At 38.3% G+C, this 18,973-nt stretch overlaps 1 long non-coding RNA gene across 2 annotated transcripts in view; it reads left to right on the top strand.

The window, feature by feature from the left end:
- Positions 1–2,149: 2,149 nt before the first annotated feature.
- Positions 2,150–18,973, top strand: part of LOC127529739 (uncharacterized) — a 30,441-nt gene continuing 13,617 nt past the window's right edge. The window contains exons 1-2 of one of the 2 annotated variants that reach the window (XR_007936328.1): positions 2,156–2,228; positions 4,382–4,461. This is a non-coding gene — a long non-coding RNA (uncharacterized LOC127529739). Of the gene's footprint in view, positions 2,229–4,381; positions 4,462–18,973 lie in introns of both variants that reach the window. The other variant, XR_007936329.1, reaches the window with a different exon arrangement.

The following is an 18,973-nucleotide window of genomic DNA, read 5'->3' on the forward strand; positions in this document are numbered from 1 at the left end:
TCTCAATGGTGGTACCCCGCTTCGAGCTGCAGCCAGTGATGATCTTCATCCCATCCCACACTTCCTTCATGCTGTTATTCTGCAACTTCTGCTCCAGCTTTCTCCTGTACTGCTCCTTCGCCACCCTGAGTTGGACTCGGAGTTCCTTCTGCACGCGCTTGTGCTCATGCTGATCACCGTCTTTAAAAGCCCTTTTCTTCTGGTTCAAAAGGCCCTTGATGTCACTTGTAATCCATGGCTTGTTGTTAGCATAGCAGCGTACTGTTCTTACTGGAACTACAATGTCCATACAGAAGTTGATGTAGTCAGTAGTGCAGTCAACAACTTCCTCAATGTTCTCATTATGAGATCCCTGCAGGATATCCCAGTCTGTAGTTCCAAAAAGTTCTCTCAGAGTATTCTCAGCCTCCGGGGTCCACTTCCTGAATGATCGTGTGGTTACAGGTAGGACTCTAACTTTTGGTTTATAGTGAGGCTGAAGCTGAACCAGGTTATGATCTCCTTTCCCAAGCGCAGGCAGCGGGGGTGGCGCTGTATGCGTCTTTAACGTTTGCATACAGTAAATCAATAGTCTTATTTCCCCGGGTGTTACAGTCCACATACTGGGAGAATGCAGGCAATGTTTTGTCCAGCGTCACATGGTTAAAGTCTCCAGCGATTAGCACAAGCGCCTCAGGGTGCTGCGTTTGTAACTTAGCAACAGCGGAATGGATGATGTCACTCGCTGACTCCACGTCTGCCCGAGGAGGAATGTATACAATAACAACAATGACATGTCCAAACTCTCTGGGCAAATAGTAGGGACGTAAACTTACGGCCAACAGTTCGATATCCCTGCAGCAAGTGGAGATTTTGACGTTAACATGTCCAGAGTGACACCACCGTGTATTAACATAGAGAGCGAGTCCTCCTCCTTTGTGCTTACCACAGGTACTTGCATCTCTGTCCGCTCTAACTGTGCTAAACCCGGGTAGCTCCACGTTGGCATCTGGGATGGTGTTATTTAGCCACGTTTCGCAGAAACACAACAAACTGCATTCTCTGTAGGTCCTTACATTTTTCACCAGCGCAGCCAGTTCGTCGATCTTATTTGAGATTGAGTTTACATTCCCCAAAATCACAGAAGGCACCGAAGGCTTGAAACGCCACTTTCTCGCAAGCCGCTTCTTTTTTAGCTTAGTGCCGGCTCTGCTGCCACGATATCGCCTTCTTACCTCGTCGGGTAAATATGGAACCACACCGGCACTGGCATTTGTTCTCAGCGCCCGAAGTTGAGTACTTGAATAGGCGAGTCTCGGCGTGTTAAAATCCATGCCCACGTTGTAAAAGTAAGTGTGTCCAGGGAAGGAATCCACATAAAATAAAGTGGTAGGAGTGATCAATAAATAAAAATAGAAAAATAAAAGTAGAAAAGTACACATACATATACAGTCATACACGGAGCTGCTGAAAAGGCTGCCACTCACGGCGGCGCCGGATGCAGTTTTTATAAGAGGCCATTGTCTTAGGAGAAAAAATGTTTCCAGCAAGACAACAACCCCAAGCATATAGCCAAAGCTTTATAAGAATGGCTTTTGTAATGTCTTGGAATGACCAAATCAGAGTCCAGATCCCAATTTATGATCACCATGCAACCTGCCAGAGCCTGGGATTTTTCCAAAGACAAATGGAGGAAAAATTCTAGTGTTGAGATGTGTGAAGCTAATAAAAGCCTTGGACTTGAAGCTGTCAGGGCTGCTAAAGGTATATCTACTGAATATTGACTTGAAGGAAGTGAATATTTATTCAAACAATTATTTTGTAACTATTTTAGACCACTTTCTTGAAGAAACATGAGTATTTTTTACATGCCAAAATCCAAAGCATCACATCTGCAGATTTTAGTTCTACTTAAACCTTAAATGTAGGACTAAATTGTAAACAGAATCTCATTTTTGGATTCAACTGAAAGTATTAGTAAAGCTTCCGCACTCATTTGTTTTCATCTCATTTTCAGCTTTGGTCTCTGCTTAGCGAGGATTACTCCAAGGAGCCTATTACTTTAAATAGAAAGGCAGAAACCTCATTGGGCTTTGAAACATAGGAGGTTGCTAAGGCATTAACAAGCTAGAACAACTATGCCAGGAGGATTTTTTTCTTCCTCCTCGGTTTTTTTCCATCATTCACTACCAATCTTCCCTTATTCATCTTTGCTGTTCTTCAGTTTAGTCTGAAGATGTGGTATGAAGGTAAAATCCAATGTTTTCCTTATTATCAAAATAGGCACCTTTTCTAGAATTTAGCAGGACTTAATCCCATATGGGATGTCACAGGGTGCACTCTTAATGTTATTCTTCTTGTAAATTAGGATCATAGCCAAAATCTGTTTACATTCTGAAATATAAAAAGCAAATGTAATGTGAGAAAAAATAATTGCGCTCCTTCAACCTCAGATATCTCAGTCATAATTTCTGAAGCCTCAAATATTTTTTCTACAAGTCTGGGAAAGTGAAGCCTCTGCATAATGTGTATGAAATGTCCCAGGTTATAGAGGGGACATCACTGATTGATAACATGGTAATTGCAGCAGCTAGATTATAGACAGACAGCAATTTACCACCAGCTACATGTGTCTACTCTATATACTATCTTGGGAAGGGCTGGGTTAAATATAGTATTTCAAAAGAGTGAGAAACAATAAGTAGATTTTTATTATCTACCATGCTACTTTTACCTCTTAGGATTGTCCATTGATATTTTATTTATTTACATATTTAGTTGCTTTTTGCTCTTATTAACACTTTAATCAATAAATTGTTTAAAAAATAAACCATAATTAAAACATTTATGCAAAAAAATTCAGAACTGGAGGTTTGCAGTACAAAATCCTTTAAGACAGGGTATGTCTAACCTTGTATCTTTTGGATTGATAAAAGTTTCTGGATCTAATATTGTTAACATTACAATTACTAATAATCACTGTAATGATTATCATAGTGGACTCATTACTATCTCTGTCAAGACAGTGTACAGCAGGGATGAAGAAGGGTAATAGGATGTTAGGCTGTGTGTCGTCATGTGTGGAGTGCAAGTCAACAAAGGTAATACTTAAGTTATATAACACATTAGTGAAGTCTAGCCTGTGTAGTATGTACAGCTTTCTCTCCATATTACACAAAAAAAACATAGCAGCACTAGAAAAAGTCCAGAAAAAAATGACTAGGTTGATTCTGGGGCGAAGAGGTATGAGCTACAGAGGAGTTGAACGTTTTCAGTATAAACAAAGAGGGTTTAAGAGGTGACATGCATGCATGCACACCTGCACCCGATGGGAGCCTGCACTTTTTTGGGGTGAGATCATTTATTTAAAATTTGCAGAGCACCACTGACCACTTATCACAAAGGTGATGAAAAGAGCGAAAATATGACATTTTTCAACCCCCCGTGATCCAATTCAGGGGCATGAGGTACCAGAACCTGTTTCCTTAGCATTAGGTGCAAGGCAATAAACAACCCTGAGTAGAGCAATGATGTCATTAATGCACACACTCACACTTACACTTGAGTCGCCAGTGAACATGACATTCGTTTATTTGAGGATGTAGGAAGAAAACCAAAGAAACCACAGAAAAAAACTCACACAGACTTTGGGAAAATGTGCAAACGTACTGGGATGTTGCATCCATGAGGAAGCAGTACTAATCACTGCACCAAGATACCACCCTAAAAGTGAAAGCTAAAATTTTAAAATGAAACATATAAAATAAATAAATAAACTGTAGACTATATGAGTTTTGAAGCAGTGTCTGGAGTCAGAAGCAGTCACTTCTGGCTATAAGGATACTATACAAAATATTCCTTCAGTGGACCTTTTGTGTGAACTTTAAAGAGCTGAGTCTTCAAAGTGGGTCTAAAGCTATCTCATTTCACCTATGAAAAGCAAAATACTTCCTCTTGCAGGAAAATACTAGCCTGGGAAAATTGTACAAAGCCCCTGCCTGTCTTCCATGGCTTCTGTCTTTGAGTTTGAGAGTCAGAAAAACAGCATAAACTGTACTGCCTGTCCTCTACTGTACTGTGGTGGTATTGCCAGTTTTCACACAAGACACTAGTCTTTCTCGTGTGATCCAGTAACTCTAAAGGTTTTAATTCCAGAGTGCAATACATCTCCCACTAGAGTCACCTTTTTTCCGACACATTGACATGTTAGGGACCCCTGCCTCTTTCAGAGTGGTTAACATCTAAACTCCCAGTAATTTCTTCACATTGAAATGATTTTCAGCAATTGTAAGACTTAACTCAGACCCTCAGTCACCTTTAGTCCTTTATCATATTTAACTGATCTAAACTGAATGAACTGGCAAATTTTTTATTTGTTTTCAGACAATGACCTTTTGACCAGGTGCAAAAAACATGACTGAAGCATTGAACACAGCAGTAATTATCATTTCTGACATACAGACTAACCTAATGGACTCAGAGGTGATCAAATTACTTACATATACCACATTACATTTTAATCTGATACTTCACCCATGGCATTAATTAGTTTATTGTCAGAAATACCTAAAACAAAGGTGTTGCTATTAGTAAATTATATTTGTCATTAGCAACAGTTGTATTAAAGCAATAAAACAGAAAAATGTGTTTAAACGTTTTAACAAATTTAAGTAGGAAAAAAAGAAATTAGTCAACACAACTTTTTGTTCCTTTAAGGATTATTGATCCCTAACAGCAACAAATAAACTTATCTTTATGTTTTCAGTTAATTATTTATGGTTTTAATTACCTTCTTAATTACCTTGACCTCTAAAGTCTCATTTTCAATAATTGCTTTGATATGGTGTGCCCTATCAAGGCTAATCAAGAGTCAGCATAAGGGAGCCTTTTTGTATAAAAACAGTAGTAAGAAGGCATCTGCATACCATATTAAGATCTTGTATTCTCTGCAATTAATAAATTAAACAATAGTCAATACAAACAACAGATAAGTATTTTGTTAATGATACCTGCCTTTGTATGAAAGCACTTCATACAGTTTTTAATGAAAAGTTTATTCAGTATTTTTCCTTATAATCATTAAATTTTATAATATTCAGTACATAATAAATATTTTCCTACCAGTGAGTTAAATAAAATCATAGCGTGGGACATCTGGTTAAAGAAATGATTTTATAAATGAATACATAATAATGCTCGCTGAGTTATAAGGTCAAACAATTAAACAAGACTTCAAGCAGGGAATATAAACAAACCCAGTTCCAGAATGAATAACATTGTATTTGAAGTTTGGGTATTTTGGTATTGTATCATGCTGCTATGTAAAAAGGTTTCCCCCACAACCCCAAAACCTAAATGAAAAAGGTTTTGTATCAACAAAAATATGTGAAAAATATGTTGTTTTAAAGATTGGGTAATATCATGTTCCATAAACTTATTAAGGTTGTTCCAGTCTGAATTAGTTTTCTTTCAGTTCCACTAAAATTATCCAGATTCTTTAATATTTGTGTTATTTTAACAGGATTAATATTAGTTGTAATTAATAATGCTTCAAAAGAAAAGCAAGCTTATGACTATGTATTGAGTTCAGATCAGATGAACAGACTATTGTCAGGAGGAGTAGCCCACCCCAGTATCTGTGAGTCAGTTGTGAATTACACTCGCTCATATATATATATATATATATATATATATATATATATATATATATATATATATATATATATATACAGTGCATCCGGAAAGTATTCACAGCGCATCACTTTTTCTACATTTTGTTACGTTACAGCCTTATTCCAAAATGGATTAAATTCATTTATTTCCTCAGAATTCTACACACAACACCCCATATTGACAACGTGAAAAAAGTTTACTTGAGATTTTTGCAAATTTAGTAAAAATAAAAAAATTGAGAAAGCACCTCTTAAATGATGATACAATGGGAAATAAATAGTTTTTTTTACCTCTTCTTTGCTCTATCAGCTGCTGGCTTGCTGCTGCTGCCGTGCCACGTGATCTGCATCTCGCACGGCACTTCAAACATTTAAAAGCCTGTACAGCCGCTGTCCTACTCTGTCTTTTATTTCCGGCCCTGGGTGTGGTTAAATTTCTTGGCACAAAGTCTCATCTCGCAGGATGTGACTTATTGATATTTTTTAGTTTATAATTGAAAACGGAATAAGAACCTGAAAATCTAACAACTTCACATTAAAGTTCGATAACTTCTGAAAAGAATGATGCCAAACATATGTATGTAGGTTTTAAAATACGCCAGATTTAAAGTGTGACAAAAAATGTCACATAAAAACGTCACATAAAATCGTTGCACTTTTAGGCTTAGGATTTTATATTGTGAAATGAACACACGAAAAACAGATTAAGGGTTGGGGTTTTTATGCCCCGTATACTGTAAAGCAAAATAAACGGTCAAATCTGTCTCAGCAACTCAAAATTGACAAATACAGCAGGGAAGGATGGACATTTTATAATGGCGGACAGGAAATAACGTGGAGGGAAGTTGGGAAGTGTTGTGGTGGTTTCTGGGAGTCTGACGTCATCAGGGCTCGTCAGTGTTTACAAATGCACCCGGAAGTGTGCGTTTTCTTGATACGTCCGGGCGCTCTTTACGGCTCCGCCACCTCGGTCTTTCTGAGGAAGTAAAGAGACAGGGATTAGTACACTGCCGTAGCTCCCTCGCGGGACGTTTTACGTAACAACCCGAGTCGATCAGCTGCTCTCTAATCGCTCGTGCATGACAATATATACAGTGGAACCTCGGTTCACGACCATAATTTGTTCCAAAACTCTTGTTGTAAACCAATTTGGTTGTGAACTGAAGCAATTTCCCCCATAGGATTGTATGTAAATACAATTAATCCGTTCCAGACCATATGAACTGTATGTAAATATATATTTTTTTAAAGTTTTTAAGCACAAATATAGTTAATCAAACCATAGAATGCACAGCGTAATCTATACTAATTAATAAAAGGCAAAGCCCTCACTCACTGACTGACTGACTCATTACTAATTCTCCAACTTCCCGTGTAGGTGGAAGACTGAAATTTGGCAGGCTCATTCCTTACAGCTTACTTACAAAAGTTAAGCAGGTTTCATTTCGAAATTCTACATGTAATGGTCATAACTGGAACCTGTTTTTGTCCATATACTCTAATGGAGGAGGCGGAGTCACGTATCGCGTCATCACACCTCCTACGTAATCACTTGAACTAAAAACAAGGAAGAGATTTACAGCACGAGTCAAACGCGGGAACGAAGGTAAATGACGTTAATTTTTGAGTGTTTTTTAATACTGTGTAAGCATACATATTAAAACGTGCAATTAAACGTGTGCATTTATGGGGTGATTTCTCAGGCATGAAAGCTCGCCTTTTATCAAACGCGAGAACAAAGGTAAATGACGTTAATTTTTGAGTGTCTTTTAATACTGTGTAAGCATGCATATTAACACGTGCAATTAAACGTGTGCATTTACGGGGTGATTTCTCAGGCATAAAAGCTCACCTTTTATCAAACGCGAGAACAAAGGTAAATGACGTTAATTTTTGAGTGTCTTTTAATACTGTGTAAGCATGCATATTAACACATGTGCAATTAAACGTGTGCATTTACGGGGTGATTTCTCAGGCTTAAAAGCTCGCCTTTTATTAAAAAGGTAAATGCTAACTGTTTTCATTCTGAAGGGCACAAACCACGTTGGATTTTGTAATGATAGTTGATTAGTAAGGTCTATTAAGGGATACGTACAGAATGATTAGTAATGCCTGTGAATGCCGATGCAAGTAGGAGAATGGGCGTGAACTAAAGAACGATTAGTAACTTGTACAGTAAATATCTCTAAAGTCTGTCTATTAAAAAGTTATTATATCTTTCAATCGTGTGTATTGATTAAACTACGAACCTAACAAGATCACTATATGGTGTCAGAAGTGGCGGATTGCAAGAGGAATGTGAAGAAGAGGTTCAGCTTTTGAACCAGTCGCGTGTCTGTTAGTAACCCGAAAACGTGATCAGAAAGCGCTAAGACGTTCTAGCAAAAGAGAAAAACAAATATGTTAGGATTACAGCCCCCACCAAATCTCCAGTTAAAAGGAAATGTAGCTGAAAATTGGAAAAGATTTAAACAGAGATTCGAGTTGTATCTTGCTGCGATTGAAGCAGATAGGAAAAGTGAAAAAATTAAAGCGTCTATGCTTCTACATGTAATTGGTGAAGAGGCGCTAGAGGTGTATAACAATTTTCAGTTTGAAGAAGATGGAGACAATATGAAATTGAACAAAACAGTTGAAAAATTCGAAATGTATTGCAACCCAAAGCGCAATGTGACGTTTGAGCGGCACAAGTTTTTTTACATGTTTCCAGAAAAGCGGAGAAACAATAGACCAGTATGTGACGGAATTGCGTAATAGGAGCTGTTCTAAGAAGAAACCGTCAAGACATCAAAGGACCAATAACCTCTAATCAGAACACTAACACCAGCGAAACAAATATTAACGAGAAAACAAGTATAAATCAGGAAAGAACATCTCAACACAATTAACCAGAATATCAAAATGTCAAGTAAAACCACCAGAACGACTCATTGAGACATGTTGAGGATTAAAGGAACATTTTCAATTAAGAAATGCTGAATTCCTTTAACAGTTGTGCTTTTTATACATATTTTGAATGCTGGATGTATGCCTGAAATGTTCTGGATAGTTCAGTTGTTTGAAGTGATCAAGAATTAAACGTGTGCATTTACGGAGTGATTTCTCAGGCTTAAAAGCTCGCTTTTTATTAAAAAGGTAAATGCTAACTGTTTTCATTCTGAAGGGCACAAACCACGTTAGATTTCAGCCGTTAAATGTCGGTACACCAGATAAATAAGCGCAACATATTATCAGTTGTATTGTATGCTTACAATACATATAGAAATGTGTTAATCGTTAACTAATAGTATCGGATGGTGTTTTTCGACTCGCACCTTGATTTAAACGATTCCATGTCTTGGTGGGTTTGCATAGCTTATTGTCAATATCTTTACACCTCTTTTTAAGACTTATTGACTGAAACGGGCTTTCATGAAAAAACTTAGGGCGTTGCTACAAGATACACCCTCCACAAGTTAAGGAAGTAAAAATAAAAGGTAAATATTTCTGTTTTATTTAAACCTTTTAAGTTCGTATGCATAGCCCCATTTGGTTGTTTAAGTTTTTTTTTTTTCTTCAGTAATATTTAATCTCCTTAAAGAAAAACAACATATGCATTTTACTTTTTTTGTATCTCTTTAGTAATATTTTAGTGTAAAAGGATAACGAGTATTTAAACCTTTTATGTTACTTTATAAAGTTATTTTACACAATGTTGAAAAATTAATAAGAAAGCTACATATTTTGGCAGCTGCTGCTTTAATTTTCAATAAAATGAAAAAAGCTCTCCAAGAGAAAACCTCAATGAAGAAGAAACAGTTTGCTGCAGATGACTTATCTGAAAATAAATGAATAGTTCCTATGTGTATAATACATATTTATCTATTTGACTTATGCCTTTATTCCAGCAACTTGCAACATCTGAGGTACAATTTGTTACATTACTTTGGTTTTTTGCAGCACAGGCAGGTGAAGTGACTTCCTCAGGGTCACACAGTGGTGTCAGTACCAGGATTTGAACTGACAAGCTCCGGGTTTGCTGAAATATTACTGAAGAATGAAAAAAAACAAAAACGGGCAAATGGGGCTATGCATACAAATGTCCATCCATCCATTATCCAACCCGCTATATCCTAAATACATGAGCCAATCCCTGCCAACACAGGGCACAAGGCAGGAAACAAACCCCGGGCAAGGTGCCAGCCCACCGCAGGGCGCACACACCCACACACACCCACACACCAGAGACAATTTAGAATCGCCAATGCACCTAACCTGCATGTCTTTGGACTGTGGGAGGAAACCAAAGATATGTGTATATGTAGATATGTATATATATGTATATGTATATATATGTTTACATAACCTCTTTAACATACTACTTCTCCGCTGCGAAGCGCGGGTATTTTGCTAGTAGTAAACTAAATGTTAAAACATTGAATAACACTGAGAAAACCTTGAACAACAGAGAAAACTAACACTGCAATAGTTTGCGCTATAGCGCTACCAACCGCTGGCTAAAAACACTTTTTTTTAATGAGTTTTAAGCACAAGGAAAAAATTGAACATTTGAAAAAATCCATAATTTAATAAACCACCAAGAAAAGTAACCGATCGCTGTAAACAGAAGTGAAAACAAAATCAAGCCCAGTGCATTCTTTAACTGCCTTCCTACCTTATGCGTCCAGCCCCCTCTCGCGCTGCCTGTGTGTGTGCGTCTGTTTCTCTCTCGCAAGTAGATATTGCTGCAGACCGGATTAAAATGGCTGTGAATATCATTTTCAACTTCAGCCAATCATATATTAAATTTGCGAACGTCAGGAACTGATCAGCCAATTGAAAATTTAAATGTCGCGGTCAATCACCTTTTAATTTAACAAATCCCCAGTCGGTGTTATTTGTCATTAATGCTCCACTTTAGCCAATTGCCTTATGGATACGTAAAAAGAAAGGTGGGAGTAATTTATAAAGGTGGAAGTGTAAGATAATTTCTAAAGGTGGACGTGTAAGATTAAGTGACTGTAAGAGACGAAGTGTATACAGTATTCGTAAAATACATCAGCGACGATAGTCTACTAGTGCCACTATCTTACACTATAGTACTCTTTCGAGTGCATTATTAAGACTGCAGTGTATTTTTTCCACCATCATTTATGATTAGCGGTTCTGAAAAAATAATGAGAATAAAAGTTTGGATATGAGATATTCATTGTTACTAAACAACGTCTGAAGAAAATTTAAATAAACATAACAATACAAATTTGTGTCCGCCTAATTTTAATGGATTGACGTGGACTTAAGTGTGGGCTCTACTTGATTGAGTCAGTCAGATTAAAACAAAAACGTAACTGTTGTTGTTTACTCGAATGTCCAAATGAAATAGTCGCCTACATTTAACAACTCACCTTAAAGACAGGCTATAAACGTATTACAATTTTAAACGTTAAATAAAATGTCAGAGTTAAATTTTTACTTCTATAATACACAATCCTAAAATGTGTTATAGTTCTTTCATTACTATTTATCAACATTTATTTATTTAAGTATTCCTAATATTCCATTGTGTCCCCACCCCCAAGATCAGATCAGATCAGCCTCTGTTCTTTGTTTGCTGGTGTGTGTCAAATATTCTGCGGCCTTCATATCTGTTCTCAACACACCAGCAGCTCTAGTGAGTTTCTTGCCTGTGGATCTCATATTCAAGTTTGTTTTTTTAGCTGTATTATGATTACAGAATATTACAAATCACATACTTGACACTCTCACGTTCATGTATCAGGGAAGAGACAACGTTAAGAAAGCTGGCAATAAAATTGTGACTTTAAAGAATCCATTGGCTGTCTCTACATGTTATCAATGTTAAATATAAGAAACACAGTTATCATAGTGCTAATAATCACATTTCAATTATTATTTTTATAATGAAGTTTACTATGTTAAACGATCTGTGAAGAGCAAATATTATGCCTTAAAAAGAATAATAATTTTGCAGTTTTTTCGACTGTGCACCTATTAATCAGGGTATTCAATTATTTGACTTAATTGGAACTTTATTACTTTTGGGATTTTAAATACCTGTTTAAGATCGGTGACACAGTGGGTAGCGCTGCTGCCTTGCAGTTGGGAGACCTGGGGACCTGGGTTTGCTTCCCGGGTCCTCCCTGCGTGGAGTTTACATGTTCTCCCTGTGTCTGCGTGGGTTTCCTCCGGGCGCTCTGGTTTCCTCCCACAGTCTAAAGGCATGCAGGTTAGGTGGATTGGCGATTCTAAATTGGCCCTAGTGTGTGCTTAGTGTGTGGGTGTGTTTGTGTGTGTCCTGCAGTGGGTTGGCACCCTGCCTAGGATTGGTTCGTGCCCTGTGTTGGCTGAGATTGGCTCCAGCAGACCCCCGTGACCCTGTGTTCGGATTCAGCAGGTTGGACAATGGATGGATGGATGTTTAAGATCATCAAATATATGTTTATTATAATACATATTATTTATGCAAATGTTTGTAGTTCATATCTCATTGAGCCTCCATTTGACTCCATCAGGTCCTAGTGGTGTGCTGAACACATCAGCCTGTCTTTAGGGTCTCTGAGACTGGAGGAGGTCAGGAGTCCAACTGTATAGCAGGCACTGATGTGCTTCAGCATCACGACTGGTAACAAGATAGAGATGGCAGATAGTTCAGCTGGGCATAATCCTATATGACTACCCAAGCAAACAGCATATTAAGAGCGTACAGAGTCTGTTTACTCCAGTATGGCCCTAACATAACAACCTGTACAGCTGTAAACAACTCCACTTTACTCGTCATTTTAGCACACACTACACTGAGTCTGTCAAGTCATAGCCATTAAATAATTCAATCTGAACAGCTGGGAATTTATTTTGGCAATGATATTTCTGGTTAGGCATTTTATTTTCTTGTTTGTCATAGGTTTAAACTGAAAAACTGGTTTACATCAATGTAGTTTTCTATAGGCTATATATAATATATACTGCTCAAAAAAATTAAAGGAACCCTTTTTAATGAGAGTATAGCATCAAGTCAATGAAACTTCTGGGCTATTGATCTGGTCAGTGAAGTAGCAGAGGGGCTTGTTCATCAGTTTCAGCTGCTTTGGTGCACTAGAGGGGGCAACAATGAGATGACCCCCAAAACAGGAATGAATGGTTTAACAGGTGGAGGGAGGCCACTGACATTTTTCCCTCCTCATCTGTTTTGTCACTCATTTTGCATTTTGGCTATGGTCAGCGTCACTATTGGTAGCATGAGGCCATACCTGGACCCTACAGAGGTGGCACAGGTAGTCCAACTTCTCCAGGATGGTGGACACATCAATATGTGCCATTGCCAGAAGGTTTGCTGTGTCTCCCAGCACAGTCTCAAGGGCATGGAGGAGATTCCAGGAGAAAGATAGGCAGTTCCTCTAGGAGGGCTGGACAGGGCCCCTTGTAGAAGGTCCTTAACCCATCAACAGGACCCACTGGTATCTTGGGCAAGGAGGAACAGGATGGGCACTGCCAGAGCCTACAAAATAACCTCCAGCAGGCAGGCCACTGGTATGAATGTCTCTGAGCAAACAATCAGAAACAGACTTCATGAGGGTGGCCTGAGGGCCCAATGTCCTCTAGTGGGCACTGTGGAGCTCGATTGGCATTTACCAAAATGGGCAGGTCCAACACTGGCATCCTGTGCTTTTCACAGATGACAGCAGGTTCACCCTGAGCACGTGTGACAGACGTGAAAGGGTCTGGAGAAGCCGTGGAGAACGTTATGCTGCCTGTGACATCATTCTGCATGACTGGTTTGGTGGTGGGTCAGTGATGGTATATCTGGTGAAGACATATCCATGGCGGGACATACAGACCTCTACAAGCTAGACAACGGCACTGTGACTGCTGTTAGGCATTGTGATGAAATCCTTGGACAAATTCTCAAACCCTATGCTGGTTCCTCTTGGTGCACGACAATGTCCGGCCTCATGTGGCGAGAGGATGAAGGAATTGATCCCATTGACTTAGCCCGCAACCACAGCCCACCCCCGGCGAGTCCAGCAAAGTGCCATTTGTAGATGGTGTTGATACAAGAGGAGACTCTGCTCACATCTATCAGTTTTAGTTGTGTTAATACATGAGTTGATTGGGCCAGCACAAATTAAAATACTCAGTATTGTCACTACCAAAAACAAAGTGTTAATAATTATTCAGAATTAATTGTACAACCATTTCAAGAAATATTTACAATTAACAATAATGATGGGTCAGTTGAACCGAAAGAAAAATTAATCTTCTTTGTGCATTCTAACAAACAGACTGATCAGGGAATAAACTGAAGCAGGGCTTATAATGTTTGCTTGTAATGTTCAAAAAAGTAAAAAAAACTATACAATACAGTTATAAAAATTAAAGAAAAAAATGCAGATGGCATGAACTGGCAGACAATTTCAAATATACAGAACTTAATCAACAGTGTCCTTTATTATTTACATCAATAGTTAAATCAAATATACACAACTCTATTATGTACAATCAGTTTAACACTCAGAAATTAAAAGGCCAAAGACCAGTAAAGCCAGTGACACGTTTATTAGAGGAGACGCTGAGATGGAATCCCAAGTTGAAAAGCCTCAGTGATGCTGTCTGTCTTTGGTATTCCAACAGTTGAAGCACAAGTGTGTCAAACTCTTCGCTCACTTTAAAAAAAAAGATTTACTTTCACCAATACTAAAAGTGTATTAATGCGTATTTTGAATCTCACTTTAAACATATATTTACATTTATATGTATTTAGTTTATATTCTTGTCTAAATTCACTACAAGTAAAATGGTATTCTGATTAACACAATAATGGCGCTGAAAATAAAAAAGAAAGGACCGTCTGCTCCCCAACATCACATGACATCCCACTTACTGTCTGCTGGTCCATCAGTGAACAGACCTTCTGCTTTTTACTCACAGAGTCACTCTCTGTACTCATCACATATTCACTGAAGCCAAATGAGCCTCTGGCATCAGCACATCCAGAATGATGTGAACTCGGGGTGTCAAGCTTTTCAAAAGTCCCTACAGCTCTTCACATCACTTCATCAGGTAGTTGTAAAGGCCATCTGTCAGCTCCTCATCTTCTACTGTATAGAGGTCATTACCCGGTGACCTTTAGGATCTTCATCTTTTTTTAAACCATTTTAAACCATCTTTGAGATACAACAGCCTGTTGGACAAGAAAATACAAGAGTTTGGTGCTATAAAGTCATCATAGCTCTCTGCTACTACATAGATTACAATAACAAAGTTTAACTTGTTATCTGAACTAAATTTACCAGCAAGTGATCATCTGCTCCATGGCCCTTTATGATGAACTTCAACAGTTTTTCATGCAAAGTCCTCCTGGAAGTCCTGCTGATCTCTGCAGCCTCATAAAACTGAGCCCTTTGTTCTCAAGTCAGCTGCCCCTCTGCAGTCACACAGCCACCCTGCTCTCCTACACGGTGGACACAAACAAATAAATACATCAGACTGTCAAATGTAATATTTGTCTTATGCTGGCTGTCTGGTTTTGGTCTGAACACTCCTGTTTTCTCAGAAAAGTGGACACTTTGGAATAAAGTTCAAACTGTGAGAATTACTCTGTGGTTCGTTACAAAAATCTCATTCATGGTTATCTCAATAGTTTTTTAGAATACATCAATTATTTCAGAGTATTATAAATACACCAATCTGGACACTACCTAAAGTAATATGCAAGTCACAGGCATGTCTTCCTAAGATAAAAAGGATAAATACAGTGCTCTCCATTATTACTGGCACCCCTTGTAAAAATTAGTAAGAAGTGTTACAAAAAAAATCCCTGTTTGCTGAAGAAATGTCACCTTGCACTGAAAAAATTATAAACATCCATCCATCCATCCATTTTCCAACCCGCTGAATCCGAACACAGGGTCACGGGGGTCTGCTGGAGCCAATCCCAGCCAACACAGGGCACAAGGCAGGAACTAATCCCAGGCAGGGTGCCAACCCACCGTAGGACACACACAAACACACCCACACACCAAGCACACACTAGGGCCAATGTAGAATCGCCAATCCACCTAACCTGCATGTCTTTGGACTGTGGGAGGAAACCGGAGCGCCCGGAGGAAACCCACGCAGACACGGGGAGAACATGCAAACTCCACGCAGGGAGGACCTGGGAAGCGAACCCAGGTCCCCAGGTCTCCCAACTGCGAGGCAGCAGCGCTAACCACTGCGCCACCGTGCCACCAAATTATAAACATCTGACTTTTAATTGAAACAATTTCATTCAAAGAAAAACAAAGCCCTCATCAAGAAATAAATATTTTTAAAATTAACATTTTTATAAGGGGTGTTATTAATAGTGGAGGGCACGTTAAATTAATGCCACAATTAAAGGTATGCCACACATGAAGAAAAAATATATATACAGTATATTATCAGCATCTTTAAAAGACTGAGAGCAGTAAAATCAAAGGGTCCGTCCTGGTCAGATAAAGAGCAGACTGAGAGAGGATAAGAGATAAAGTACTGAAATCCTAAACAATCTAAACACGAATGTAAAGCTACATAAAGCTTACAGTTAATATTCCAATACCATCAACATGTCTATTCCACAGTCTGAACCAGCAGGGATGTCCTAGGAAAAGAAGGAAAGAAAAAAAGACACACATGAATGTCAAACACTACAAGTGAATTACAAGTTTAAGATATGGGTGTTTGCAATTTACCTTATTTTTCATTAACATCCAATTTCCAGAAGATATTCTTGTAGCAAGCTGGCTGAAAGGAAAAAAAATATAAATGTCACTTGTAATTAAACTGAAAGGCTCTGTGAACATCGCGACTGTCAGTCTGAGTCACGTATAATTTAGTGGTGCAATGCCCATTGCAGGAAAGTCTTTAACAATTTAGAAATTGCAGGCATCATCTGCACAAAACTACCATGAAATTCTATTAAAATTGACGGTAAAAAAAAACATCGCAGATTACTTGGTATAACAATTTAGACACATTACTCCAACATAAGGAATTATACTGAAAAGAAAAAAAGGTAAAAGGGTGCACCACTGTAGTCAATCTGAACTTTGTCAAAAGCCTACTTCACGACAGCATAACCGATGAAGCGTTTCCTAGATGCTTGTAAAAGTTTTTTTTCGTTTTCCATGCACAGTCAAGGAGTTCTCATGAAACCTGCCTTGTAGAATTTGAAGAGTTGCCGGTAACGCTGAGTGCCGGTCCACTTCAAGCACTGATTATAAATCAATTACTACAGCGAAAATAATTAATACAAACGTAAAGGTTCGTGGTACAAACATAACCATGAAAAACAAAGTTATTAAAAATACGAAAAAAACTGCATATTTCACGTTTTCATTTCGAAGCACACTTACTTCCATCATCAAAAATACGAGCAATTAGTTTCGTCGCTTCTCCTTCTTTTGTCTAATGGAGTTTCATCGCCGCAGCTTCTTTTTTTTGTCTCCATTCGTTTAATGGAGTTTCGTCGCTTGGTACAAACGGCAGGTTATTTAAGAGGAAACTCTATAAGGCGGAAGCTCAGAGAAGTAGGGATCTCGAATTGTGACTCGACTGGTTAAAGTTACACTTGATAGACAAATGCAAATGTTAATAATTGGACAGGTGAGTTTTTGATTGTCATAGAGTAACAACAATCTCATTCGTTGAAATTCTGACTTAGCCAATACTATCCACTTGCATTTACAGTTATCCCGCCTTCAGATCTGTCCATAATGTCTCAGGTCTGCAGCAATACCCTTCTCCTCTCTCGCGCTGCCTGTGTGTGTGTGCGTCTCTCTCTCTCGCGCTGCCTGTGTGTGTGCGTCTGTCTCTCTCTTGCGCTGCCTGTGTGTGTGCTCTCTCTCTCGCGTTGCCTGTGTGTGTGTGTGTGTGTGTGTGTGTGTGTGTGTGTGTGTGTCACGCTCTCTCTCTCTTGCTTGCTGCACAGGAAATGCACAGGGAGAGACTGATCATGTACAAACCGAAAGGGAAACTGGCTTGTTTGTATACCGAGTGTGTGGTCATGAACCGAGGCAAAAGTTTGGCAAACTTTTTGGTCGTAAACCGATTTGTACGTGTACCAAGACGTTCGTGAACCGAGGTTCCACTGTATATAGAGTAGATATTCACTCTCATATACAAGGCCAATTTAGTGCTTCCAATCAGTCTAACACAGCTTTCTGGAGTTGTAAGCCATAACCACTGCACCACCATTGTATCAGCATTAATTTTTTACTGCTCAGATTATTTGGAAGTAGCCATAGCATTGTGTTGTATAGGACGTGGGATGTTTTATGTTCATAATAATTACTTATGAATATTCGGAAATCACTTCAGCTGTTTTGTCCGACAACTCCTCACTCAACAGTATGATATATGTGTCTTGATGTTTAGTTATGCAAGATGTCAAGCTTTTTCAGGTCCCCCCATTTTAGGCCATTTTTGGACCATATTTTGTGCAGGAAATCACACCCTTGTGATAAAGAGTAAACCAATAAATGTCTAGAGCAAAAATGATCTGAAGAACTTGAAGTTGTACCTGCCACATCTACCTTGTAATGGTGTATGAGGGGTCAAAGTTATTCTTTTTCACAAAACTTTGAAAAAATTGACATTGATAATACAGGCATGTGGTTGAGTTGTTTTATGAAGTATTGTGGTTGCTGATCACAATATGTTTGATATTTGATTCTTTACCAGTGGTCCTAGCTTTCTAAATCCACTCCCAGAAGATTATAAATGACAAATTTAAAATATTACCATGTGGGATATTATTTTAGACTGTTTTAAGGTCAGTGATTAAGAATATGATGTTATTTTTATATTGTGATGCTTTACTAGGGACCTGGCCCTCCATCAAAGGGTGAAAAATTACAAGCTTCTATTAAATTGATAAAATTTACATTTAAAAGTTTTAAAAAGAAGCACATAATTCAATATTTCAAATATCTGATGCAACTATTCTTGTTTATTAAGTACTTCTATGTCATGAAGTAAATCATCAATTTCTTATGAACATCACAAATTAGGGAGGCTTTTGCTGATTCAGACATTTTGATTTTATTTTTTTATTAGCGTGCATTTAAATGTATCATCCATGTTAATGCCGTGACTGCATTTTGTGTGTCATAATGACAAAAGAGCAAAGAACAGTACCCTTTATTAGTTTAAATGACTTGCCTACATCGACAGCCCCCTACTTTATCTTTGTATGAAATCAGCACACCAAATCCAATCTTCAAGCAGGCTTTGAGCCACATTTTTGTGTAGCTGTGCTCCAGGGACAATTCTCCACTCTTGTTGCATTAAAACTAAAGCCTATA

Source organism: Erpetoichthys calabaricus, chromosome 12, assembly GCF_900747795.2.
Source record: "Erpetoichthys calabaricus chromosome 12, fErpCal1.3, whole genome shotgun sequence".
Lineage (NCBI taxonomy): Eukaryota > Metazoa > Chordata > Cladistia > Polypteriformes > Polypteridae > Erpetoichthys > Erpetoichthys calabaricus.